Raw genomic sequence first — 13500 nt, 5'->3', positions numbered from 1 at the left:
GATGTGCTGATTTAGAGAAAAGTATGTCTGAGTTGCAAGGCAAACATGATGCTTTACAAGCTAGTTTGTTTGACTTGCAAGACAAACATACTACAGTGAATGAGAATCTGTGTGACTTGCAAAGTAAGCATGAAGCTTTGCAAGAAAAGTATGATGTGACTTTTATCCACAATCAGAAATTGACTGTGGACCTTTCCAAATGCACAGAAGCCAATATGTTTTATGAAAACCATGAAAAGGAGTTTAAATCGGTAATTGAAAAGTTAAAGAAAGATAAAACCGAACTAACTAAAATGGTTTCAAGAAAACAAACTGACATTAATTTGTATATATCTCGTCTTGAGACAATGCAAAAAGAAATGGCTTGTGTAAAAACGGAAAGTGAGGCAATCCAACTCAAGTTAGATAGTTATTTGAGTTCTAGCTATGTGTTGGATCACATCATTGATGTCCAAAAGGAGAAAAGGGACGTCACGTGCATAGGCTATAAGAATTGTCCACCACCAGTGAGACATAATTATGATGCCATGCCGGATGAGGAGGACAGGGTGTTCTTTGAACCATCTGTGCCTCTAGATGTGAAAGAGTTTGCAGCAGGACTCGGATACCAGAAAGAAGTATCCTCAGATTCAGATGGGTCAGCAGATACATTTGTAACTGCTGAACAGAATCAGGATCCTCTAGTTGTGATTGAGGATGCTGATTCTTCTGATGATGAATCTGATGACACTGATTCAGCAAAGTCTGATGTGGTAGTTAAAAATGAGGACATACCTCTTGAGAATCACATTCTATGTGATCCACCTGCAAAACCCGCTAAGACTGTTGCAATCGAGTCCTCGTCTGAAAAAGAGTCGGAGAGTGTGAACTTGCTGTACACTCTTGTTGGTGATGATAAGATTTATTCAGACAAAGATTTTCCTATTAAGAATGTCAATCAATCCTTAATCAGTAAAGTCTTTGAGAATTCGACTAGTAAGTTTTTGGGAAAGTCAGGACCACGTGTTACAGTTACACAGTGTCCTCCTATTCCAAAGGCCGAAATTCGAAAACAATTTGGCAACAAGAAATTACCAGTAGGGCAGAAACAGCAAAATCACACCAAGCCAAAAGCAAAATCACCGGCTCAAACTCAAAAGAAGCCGAATCAGAAGAAAAACAAGAATGTAAACTTTGTGAAATCGACGGGAACGGACAAAATTGAATCGTTTGAAAATAAATCTAACCTAGATTTTGTCAAGAAAGCTACTGTTTTGAAAAGAAATGAACAAAACAGTTCAAAGCCTAGTACCTCGGGTTCACAAAGTTCAACATCATCGGCTAAGAGATCACATGATACTTCGGGGTTTGTAGAACGAAGATCATGTTTTGAGTGTGGAACAATTGGACATATAATTAGAAATTGTCCATATCTTCATAAGCAAAAAGAAAAAGTTGATGTTCCCCGTGACCAAACTGACCGCAGGCAAACTGTTTCTGCAAAACAAGATCCCCGCCTTGTAAAAGAAAGGGAAAAGAAACAAAAACGCCAACAGGTCAAGAAAATTGAAAAGGCAATTAAAACTGATGTGGTTAACAAATCATCTGTTTCTGTCAAACCAGAAAATTCAAAAACTTCAGACAACCATGAAGTTAAAATTTTAAAGAAAGACACTGGTAAAACAAAACAGACATGGAAACCTAAATCGGTTACTGAATCAGGGGGACCATCACAATTCACCAACCATCAAAGACAAGAAGTTATTGTCATTGATGAAAATGGAAGACCCAAGACCACAATGGCTTGGGTCCCCATCTCCAACTAATTCATTTGAGTTCATGTGCATGGTGTTCCAGGAGGAACTATCAGTAGTCATTGGATTGTTGATAGTGGGGCATCAAGGCACATGACAGGCGACATGAAGCTTCTCTACGACGTCAAATCTATTAGAGGGGGTTATGTTGCTTTTGCTGGAGATAAAGGTGGATATATTACGGGTGAAGGAATGATATCTAACGGGATTGTCAGCTTTGACAAGATCAACTTTGTGCAACAACTTGATCACAATCTTCTTAGTGTTTCTCAAATCTGTGACAAGCAGTTCTCAGTACACTTTGATGCAAATGGATGTTATGTGCTGAAGCCCGGCTTCAAAATTCCAAAAGAATGGATTCTCTTGTCAGCTCCAAGGATAAATGATCTGTACGTCCTTGATATGAGCCAAGCTATTACTACGTCTGCACAAGCAACTTGTTTCGTTTCCAAAGCCACAGAAAAAGACACTATCTCTTGGCACAGACGAATGGGTCACATTCACTTACGCAAAATGAATCATTTGGTTTCAAATGAATTGGTGAATGGTGTTCATCTCAAACATTTTCATCTTCAAGACGTCTGTGTTTCGTGCCAGAAAGGAAAGCAAACTAAGAAGAAGCACCCTACTAAGAAGATCAACACGGTGGCAGTTCCTCTTGAACGTTTGCACATGGATTTGTTCGGTCCTGTCAAGCACAAGAGTATTCGGGGTGATCAATAGCGTCTCGTGATAACTGATGATTATTCAAGATTTTCTTGGGTGGCTTTCATGGCACACAAGAGTGAAACCTTTGGTATTATCAAAAACTTAATCATTCAGATTGAGAATTTGTATAAGTTGAAGGTTAGGCGGATACGTAGCGACAATGGTACTGAATTTAAAAATCATTCCATGACGGAGTTTTTCACTTCAAAGGGTATTCTTCATGAGTTTAGTGCAGCTTATACTCCTCAACAGAATGGCGTCGCTGAACGTAAGAACCGCACATTGATCGAGACTGCTAGGACAATGTTGGTAGAGTCGCAGCTGCCCATTCCATTCTGGACTGAAGCTGTGGCCTCTGCATGTTATACATTGAACCGAGTCCTTACAGTCAAAAGGCACAATAAGACCTGCTTTGAGCTTCTTCAAAAACGGAAACCAGATTTGTCTTATCTTGAACCGTTTGGAGCTCCTTGCACAATCATCGATCCTAATGGAAAGTTTGGGGCAAAAGCAATTGATGGATACTTTCTTGGGTATGCCACCCCTAACTTACGAGTCTGTAATCTAGAGACTAAAAGGGTCGAGGAATGGTCTGAGGTCAGAGTACAAAGGCACACCTTGCCAGTCAAATGTCCTGGTCAGCCTTGGATGTTTGAGTACGATGACTTCTTCAATTCGATCAATGTTGAAGCCGTTGAAGAAAGTGCTGCGGCTAGGATGTTTTTCGAGAGTGACAATGCAACAGTTTCACCGGTGGTTCGTCCAATTCTTGTTAATCAAGAACCATCTTCTTCGGTGAACAATAATACTCTCAACAATGAGGATTTTCATGATGCAAACGAATTGAACGAATCTTCAGAGGATGATGAATTTTTAGATGCAGATCAAGAAGCCCCAACAACAGCAGTTCATGGTACTTCAGAGGGTACTCCTCCAGTGGATGCCCATAGAACAGCTGAGGCTACTGCATCATCCTCTTCGTCAATTCCGGGCATTGATTTAGTTGTTGATCTCAATCTCAACAACCTGGGTATAAATATTCCAGTTCCAGATAATCCAGAAACAAGGATTCATAATACCCATCCTCAACAAAACATCATTGGAAATGTGCAAAGTGGCATTCAAACACGAAACATGTTGCGAAACAACAACAATGCAGGCTTGTATGCGGCTATTCGAGAATCCGGGCAACAAAACGATTGGTCTTTCGCGTGTTATGTCTCACAGGAAGAACCAAGAACTTGGAAAGAAGCCTTAAAAGATAACTCTTGGGTTGAAGCAATGCAGGAAGAGCTGCAACAATTCCAGAAGCTGGGTGTCTGGAAACTCGTAGAGAAACCTGCTGGATACAAGAAGATTGGTACCCGTTGGGTGTTTAAATGCAAAAAGGATGACCGCGGAGTTGTTATCCGAAACAAAGCACGTTTAGTCGTTCAAGGTTTTCGTCAGATTGAAGGGATCGACTACAACGAAGTGTATGCACCTGTTGCACGTCTTGAAGCAATTCGAATCTTTCTAGCCTATGCGTCCTTCAAAGGATTCAAGGTTTATCAGATGGACGTGAAAAGTGCATTCTTACATGGTGTGGTTGAAGAAGAGGTGTATGTCGAACAGCCTCCAGGTTTTGAAGATCCTATCCATCCCGATAGGGTTTGGTTGCTCAACAAAGCTCTCTATGGTCTTCATCAAGCACCGCGAGCTTGGTATGCAACCTTATCTCACTATCTGCTGGAGAACGGTTTTTGTAGAGGTCTTATCGACTGTACTCTTTTCATCAAAGAACAAGATGGAGATCTTCTTCTGGTACAGGTATATGTTGATGATATTATTTTTGGTTCTACTAATGATGTCTTGTGTAGGAATTTCGAGCGCATTATGCAGGATAAATTCGAGATGAGTGCTATGGGGGAAATGACTTTCTTCTTGGGCCTACAAGTGCAACAAACTGAGTCTGGGATATTCATCCATCAGACTAAATATGTTGGTGACATCTTGAGCCGGTTCCAGATGTCTGATGCAACGCCCATTGGTACCCCATTGCCAACTAATCACGGAATTACTCCAGACTTGAAGGGTGAAGCTGTTAGCCCCTCAAACTACCGCGCAATGATCGGATCCCTTATGTACCTCACAGCATCAAGGCCAGATATAATGTACCCAACGTGCCTGCTTGCCAGATATCAAGTTAACCCGAAGGCCTCACATCTTGCAGCTGTCAAAAGGATTTTTCGTTATTTGAAGGCGTACCCTGACACCGGTCTGTGGTACCCTAGGGATAATAACTTTGAATTGGTAGCTTTCAGTGATTCTGATTTTGGCGGATGCAAAATCGACGGCAATTTCCACAACGGCTGGATGTCAGTTTTTAGGAAATCGCCTAGTCACATGGCAGTGCAAGAAGCAGACATGCGTCGCTACATCAACATGCGAAGCTGAATACATTGCTGCCTCAAGTTGTTGCTCCCAAGTCCTGTGGATCCAACAACAATTGTGGGACTACGGTTTTGAATTCCTAACTACTCCTATTTACGTTGATAATTCTGCTGCTTTAGATATCACTAGAAATCCTGTGCAGCACTCAAAGACCAAACACATCGAAATCAAATATCACTTCATACGTGATTGCTTTGAGAAAAGGCTAATCGATGTTGTTAAGGTCCACACCGATGACCAACGTGCCGACCTTTTTACCAAAGCATTTGACAAATCAAGATTTGACTTTTTATTATTGGTAAACGGCATTAAGGTCAAGCAAGAGTAAAACCAACATCGGAAAATCATTTTTGTAAATAACTTTGTGTTTTTAAATTTATCTTAGTTTATTGATTTTAGGGGGAGTAAATCCAAATTCTGAAAATCCAAAAACATCGAAAAATTTCAAAAACACAAAAACAATAGAAAAACAAAAATGAGTTTCCTGGCGAGCAAAAGAGAAAATGATAGTACATCAGTGGTCTATCCAAATCTCTTTAAACCTTAAATGAAAAACGATAAGCAGCTCTATATAAGATGTATCGGTAGGCTCACAATCATTTTAAAGTGTGCAGGGTGATATAAATCTTAAATCGACTGAAGACCAGGTGGGAACCATTCATTGGCATATGGTCTTAGTACTGAAATTTCGTTTGATAGATTGCCGAGGTTCTGAGATATTCGGTCTTTATGCTGCTTATCATCTGGGTATCATGGTTGTATCTTTTACCGAAAAATAACGGGGACGCAAGTCTAGATCTTCCATGATACCATACATACGTGTACATATTACATACTGCATTCGAACTCAATAAGTGATAAACAATCACATGTCCAATCAAATAAGTGATAGAATATCACATTTATCCGGGAGTCAAGTTCGTCTCTCTGCTGTACGAAAGTACTGACCTGTTCACGGACTTGCTCCTGTGCCCTCATGCATATGAAGATCAAGTTCCTCATCAATAAGTGATTATATCACATAGGGCTTGTTTTCAAATCAAAATAAGTGAGTATCTCACAGCTTATACGGTCAAACAGATGATAATCGGTATACTCACCGGTAAGATGAACTCTCGTGCATACCTTGATACGGGAATGTGTTGTGATGTGGATGAACACCGGTCGGTAAGTATAAATCATACCTTAACGTATCCCCTCGCCATGATTACATCTGATAAGTTGAGCTTAAGTGGACAACAATACCGATAATTGTTATAGGATGCTTATTTTAATGTTAACTAACTGAACAACAGGAGCGTTTGGCATGACCGTACACTGATATGATTCTCTTACCCTCGAAACTCGCAAAAAGAATGTCTGTATATATTTATTTACTGCTTTCAGTCTTTACATTTGAAAAATTCAAAAATACCAAAAAGATTTTATTTCTACTTTATTTTCGATCGTACGATGTTGGAACTCGAGTCTTCGTTACCTGAAACCTGAACGAAAACCGAATTGACTAAATCTTCATAAGCGGTCGAAATTTGCAAGTTTTGAAAGTTGGAAACTAAAATTGATAAATTTGTAAAACTTTCAAACTGTCGGACGGTGTTTGACTGTGACATGGTCATACGTGTGTCATTTGTTTATGCTAACTATATTCCAAGCAGTTGTTCTCATTACGCGTTTAGATTTCTTGCATGTGCAGATTCTAAAGGCTAGGAGAACATGGTCGATGACAAGCTTTGGAATGAAGACACGACGTGAAAGCACTCAAAAGATGAAGATGATCGAGTTGCCGCGGACCATCATCAACACCACAAGGATCTCACTTCATAAAGATCAAGTATTTCACGAGCATAACTCAAGGGGGAGCTTATGTTAAGGGGGAGTTTGTCAACACACTTCCTACATGATACGGGTAGTTTGTTGATACACTCTCTACTTTCAAGACGTGAAGACTTTGAAGATCCTCCGACATTGAAGACTTGAAAGGACTTCAGAGTCTTGAAGACATGAAGATCAAAGATGATCAAGATCGAGACAAATCTGCAAGCATCGAAGATCGAGACAAAGCTACAGCCAAGGGGGAGTTTGTTGGTGCACTTGTGTCTGTACTTTGTCTGTATTCGGTCACGATGTAAACGATGTCCTTGTCAGTCCTGTAAGTTGACCAAGTCAACCGTCCTCCTGGTTTGACTTGGCCAAACAGTTAGAATTATAGATGTGATTGTCTGTCTCGAAGGATGAGAGATCGAAGGATGATGTAGATCCTTCGATCTCATCGAAAGATATGCTTCAATTGATGGACCTCGATAGATCATCCTTCGAGGTCCCTGTAAATCCTTTGATGGCTTTGTAGTCGATAGATGATCCTTCGACCATCTATCGGATCCTTCGGACAAGACAATCTGTGCTGGGTATATATATACCCATGCAGTGTGTGTTAGTAGAGTGACTTGGTAGATGCACACAGAAGGATAGAGAGACACTTGAGAGCATTCTGTCCGAAACACACACACACACTTTGAGAGTTTGCAAAACACATTTTTGAACATTGTGCTTGTAACCGGAACCTTTCATTCGCATTAATACAAGTGGTGTTAATCGGTGAATCTTTGTGTGTTTGTGTTTGTGCTTGTTTCATCCCGGTTTGCTCACTAGCTTGGATTCCGCACTTGCTAGTGGGTTAGTATAACAAGGTTAAGGTTGAACCTCATCCTCCGAGAGGGACCTACAGTGTCTACCGTTGCATTTTCTGCCGGTTCAATCGTTTCCCACAAACCATTCGCTTCAAGAATCGTCTTGATACGAATAGCCCAAACCGTATAGTTTGTTGGTTTCAGAATCGGACACTAAAACTGGGAAAGAGAATTTCCTTCTTTCTGTATTATTATCGGACTTTGTCCGGATGTTCCTGACATATCTTCCTGCCGAATAATCTTCACTTCTAATAAACTTTCTTTTGGTTTCAATATGTCTCAACAACCCCGATTACCCGAATCGTGTAATAATCAAACAACCAAAATCAAACTAGTTCGCACTAAAACCCCGGAATCAAAACAAACCCTAGATTCCTAACCGTTCGGTTCGACCGACTTCCCTAGAACCGAAAATAAAATTCTGAAATTGAACTTTGCGAATTTAAACGAGAATGAAACCTGATCGCGAATTCCCTGCGATGCCTTGCGATTCCCACGCTTAGAGCCTGATGCTCTGATACCAATTTGTTGGCCCGAACTGGATCTTGATCTCTAAACGAGCGTGATAACTTTGAATAACAATAACTTGTAATAAACGAATGTATATACAATATCGAAATTGAGAGTCTAAGTTACAAATGAATCTACATGTCCCTATTTATAGTTTTCTACGGGTATGAGTGAATGGTTGCGTCTCTTCGTGAAAGGACACGTCTCTTGGATGTATGGTTGTGAATGAATCATGAAGAGGAGCGATGAATCTTGTCCACTCGATCCAACAGTCGCGTCTGTCCCTTTGTTGCCTTGTACCGGTTCGGTATTGATGTGTGTGTGTAGACACACCTTTTCGAATATGATGGTAGTTACCATCTTACATGTTGACAACCTTGGTCCTTCAACTTTTGTAACCGCTACTTAATACTTACTCTAACTATCTAACTATGTACGTAATGTTAAGAGATTAATCGGTTTCATGTCCTAGGTCCTAAACCAACTATAAATATAACAAGCAGACTGCTAACATAATATACGTAGCAAAAATGATAACAGTACTTGGAAATAATATTTATCACAAAATGATCATCTACTGGTCATGGTGGTGGGAAGTTAACAACGAGCAAGACAAGCTTGCTCGCACAATTCTCACCGTTTCTGTTTTGGCACTATTATTTCTATGGTACAAATGTATGTTATTCTATACAACTTCTTTGCCACCAGGTCCTTACGGCTTACCAGTTGTAGGCTACCTCCCGTTTCTAGGCTCCAACTTACACGAAAGATTCACCGAGATGGCTCACAAATATGGTCCCATCTTCAGCCTGCAGCTCGGAGGTAAGCTTCATGTTGTGGTAAACTCCACGGATTTAGTAAAGGCCGTGGCTCGTGACCAGGACCAGACCTTTGCTAACCGCAACACTCCAATAGCAGCGTCAGTGATCACTTATGGCGGGTCTGATATTACATTTACCAACAGTAAAACAGCACACTGGCGTAACATGCGTAAGCTTTTAGTCAGCCAGGTGATGAGCAACGCATGTCTAAAAGCGTCTCAGATATTTAGAACGCGTGAAGTGAGAAAGATGGTGAATGAAGTTTATGCTAAAATCGGGAAAAAGGTCAATATTAATAAAATGGCTTTCGACACGGAGCTTAATGTTGTGACAAGCATGTTATGGGGTTGTAGCAAATCTGATGAAGGGAGCTATATTGGAGACGGGTTCCATGAGGTTGAATCCAAAATTATTAAGTTACTAGGAGCACCAAACATGTCCGATTTTTTTCCATGGTTATCATGGTTTGATCTACAAAAAAGGCAGCGAGATATGCAGAGACAACTGTAATATGTTGATCAGATTTTTGATAACATTATAGAAAAAAGAATCAAAGCTAACTCCAGCAAAATCGATAGGGCGGTTGAAGAAGATGGGAGGAAGGATTTTCTACAGATCCTATTGGAGCTTAAAGATCAAAGAGACACTCCAGTATCATTTAACATAATCCAAATTAAGGCTCTACTAATGGTATAATTTTATTAAAAATTTTTGTGTTCTTTCTAACACAAGCTCGACTAAAAATGGGAACACTAATTAAAACAAGTGTTAGCCGAGTTTACTATCTTTTATAGTTAATATTATTAGATTTATCATTTATTTTTAAGTTTGTTGATAGTTATTAATCTATCTCGGATTTGATACTATGATAGTTATTCACGTTTTTATTATCATCGATATCATTTGTAGGTAGCTTTATTATTATTATTATTATTATTATTATTATTATTATTATTATTATTATTATTATTATTATTATTATTATTATTATTATTATTATTATTATTATTATTACTATTATTACTATTATTACTATTATTATTATTATTATTATTATTATTATTATTATTATTATTATTGTAATCAATTTATATACAGAAATATGAATTTTGGCTTTGAATCATCGATAATATTATTCACCAATAGAGTTTTTGACTATTTTCAACAGGACATCATAGTCGCTGCAACTGACACAACATCGACAATGGTAGAATGGGTGATGGCAGAGATTTTGAATAATCCGATTGTAATGAGAAAGGTTCAAGATGAATTAACTGAGGTTGTTGGTACAAACAATATTGTTGAGGAATCCCATTTGCCCAAATTGACATATTTGGATGGAGTGATTAAGGAGACATTCAGGTTACACCCTCCACTTCCCCTCCTAATCCAGAGATGCCCAGATGAATCTTGCAAGGTGGGTGGCTACACAATCCCAAAAGATACACTTGTGTATATAAATGTTTGGGCAATTCATCATGATCCCAACAACTGGACTAACCCATTGGAGTTCAAACCGGAGAGGTTTTTAAACGGCAAATGGGATTACAATGGAAATAATGTGAAGTTTTTGCCGTTTGAATCAGGAAGAAGAATATGTCCTGGAATCCCCTTGGGTGACAAGATGTTAACATATATGTTAGCGTCTCTTTTGAATTCTTTTGAGTGGAACTTGCCTAAAGATGAAGAGTTTGAGACTAGTGATGAGTTCGGGTTTGTAACAAAGAAAAAGAAATCATTAGTAGCCATACCCTCTCAAAGGCTATCTGACGCAAGTCTTTACATGGGATAAAAATGTGCTCTTAATTCAAAGGTGATACTTATTTATTCGATTTTCCATTGTGGAAATTCTTGAATGTAACTTAAAATGCTATGATTATGTTTGAATCTGGAATGGTTAGGAGTCTAATGGAAGATTACCACGTCACCCAAAGGAGTCTTAGTCTTTAGGAAGTAGTTTCCTATTTTATTGATTGATTATCTCATATCTTATGTTTAGTCAGTTGTTGTTGTCCTCTTGTATTGTATAAATGCTATATATGCATATTTGTGTGTCATCAATAAAGTAATCAAGTTCCACAAGCTTGTTTCTTTAATAAATATCTCTAGGCTCTTATCCATTGGGAATAGCCCAATGGTGTTGATGAGTTAGATAAGGTGTAGAATAGTAGGAGGTCATGGGTTCAATCCCCATGGTGTGCAAGTTTAGCCATTCAAAAAAAAAATCTCTAGGCTCTTGGCTCAAAACAAATCCACAAGCTTCCTTTGGGTGAAAAATAGAGCGAAAATGCACTCGTTGGAATGGTCGGATTGGTGTAGTTTCAATGTTTTGTAATTTTTTTCTGTTTTGTCTAGCTCCTTGCTAGTTTGTTTCTTAAATAAATCAACCGTTCAAAAAAATAAATAAATAAAGTAATCAAGTTCAAGTATCTTTTATCTTTCTACATTGTTAATTTGAACCAACATTATTATCATCTATAATATGATATATTTTAGTAAAAACTTACAAGTATTGGAAGTTATTACTAATTTAGGTACTATTTAATGGGTGAACTGTTACATATTTGTAGAACTGTCTAATATCTACAACCAACATTACAAAATCTATTTGCGTTTGGAGAACTAACAATTAAGAGAGATAAAAAAACATAAAACCAGTCGAGCATGAACTTAGACCATGCGTAGTAGTGGTTATGGTGAATAATGCCCCACCCTTGGGCGTTGTCCGCCATGTGTCGTCCTAGTCAGTCAAGGGGCGTTTTGAAGAAAAGGGCGAAGTGGGATGATGCCCCCACCCTTGGGCGTTGTTCGACACGTGGCACTCCCATAATTACCCATTTATTATTATTTTAATTATTAAAACAAATAATATTCAACTAAAACAGTGATTCGTCAATGGTTTTCATCTTGGGCGTGGAAAATACAACGCCAAACAGCCAAAATTCAAAAAAAAAAACGCCCCGGGGGCCATGGCCAGGCGTGTTTGGACGTTTTCGGGCTTAAAAACGCCCCAAAATCTAACGATTACGCACGGTCTTAGCCTTATCCATTGCATTGTTGTAGTTATTTATATTTGTGGGTATTTTTAGTTTTTTTTTTATTTTTATCTTTATTTTTAATTTTATTTTTATTTTTTTGAACGGGTGAAAAAGAGCATATAAAAAGCAAACAATAAGAAGCTAAGGACAAGGATTAAAGTATCGGAACAAGAACAAGAACAAGAACATCAATGCTAGTATTACACAAAGACACCAATTAAGTAAAGAAAACAAACACTCTGATAAGAAACACTCAACTAGAGATTCACACCACTTTTCCCAGCTTATAGTCTTCCATATGGATCTGACTTTAATCCAATTGAACGACATCATCTTCACCTCTTTCACGATCCGTTCTGCATGTTTTTTTTTTCCTTCTGTTGAGGACCAAATCGTTTCTATCTTTCCATAATAGCCTACACGAAGTGTAAAAGATTGAAAGAATATACTTTTTATGTGTCTTTGAGAACAATGTCTTCCTTGCAAAATTGAAACTGCACCATGTAGAGAGCTTGCTCCATAGCACCATAGCAATCGAACATATCACAAAAAACATTTTCAAGAGATTCTAAACCGCCAAATCATGACTTGCAATCACTAAACTTGCTCTAGTTATCTATACTACATTATAAAAAAATCAGTCACATATAGAAACTCATGAAGTACACGGATTGAATAAAGAAAATATTATAAGTTAACTATAAAATGATAGTTTGAGACAAGATAAAATTGAATTAACCTTTTGTTTTAACTATGAGACATAACTCGATGTATTAAATAAGAGAAGGGGGAAAATTGGGCTCACAGAACTATCACACATTAACAACCAATTAATATTTATTAAGTTCAATTCAAAGATCTAATATTTGTTATGATATTATGAATCCTATGATATTTTTTTGTCATATCATATAGCCTTAAGTATTCAAGTAACTTATTTTGATTGATTCATAGAATTCAGTTTTAGAAAAAAGTATTTTAAAATATAATAATTCTTGAGGTAATTCTATAAAGTCATGTATATATTAACCCCTCTATTAATTATCAACTTTGAAGCCTCCTCTTAATTTACTGTTCAATTTTTCTTGCATTTTATTGGTTTATCACTACACTATCTTAATAATTCTTGGTTTTCATTGGTCAAACACTCCACCACATCTCTCTACGTGTTTGCTAAAAGGTAGTATATGGTTTTGGTGTATTCTTCATAATAATAATATAAAAATATAAAAATATAAAAATTATAAAGTGTTTAATATAACTAAATTGCTAGGTTATTCAATGAATTCTTGGGAGAATTGCTTAAATGATGTATAGTATGTATTTTATTTGCTCGAACATTGCAACCTACAAGTAATTTAAACATATTTATTATGGTAATAAAATCTTATAAAATTGTTTTTTTGCTTTCTCTTTTGGCACGGTTAAGGTTAATATAACGTGTGACAGTGTTTGTTATCGTGTTGATTTAGTTACCCTTTTCTACAATAATGTTTCACGTCCCGCTCTC

General features: G+C 37.7%; 1 pseudogene; it reads left to right on the top strand.

The window, feature by feature from the left end:
- Positions 1-8691: 8691 nt before the first annotated feature.
- On the top strand, positions 8692-10881 carry LOC110928275 (annotated as a pseudogene).
- The last annotated feature ends 2619 nt before the right edge of the window (positions 10882-13500 follow it).

The sequence above is a fragment of the Helianthus annuus genome, chromosome 3 (genome assembly GCF_002127325.2).
Source record: "Helianthus annuus cultivar XRQ/B chromosome 3, HanXRQr2.0-SUNRISE, whole genome shotgun sequence".
NCBI lineage: Eukaryota > Viridiplantae > Streptophyta > Magnoliopsida > Asterales > Asteraceae > Helianthus > Helianthus annuus.
Note: the sequence above shows the minus strand (reverse complement) of the source record. Positions and strands in the feature narration are given on the sequence as shown.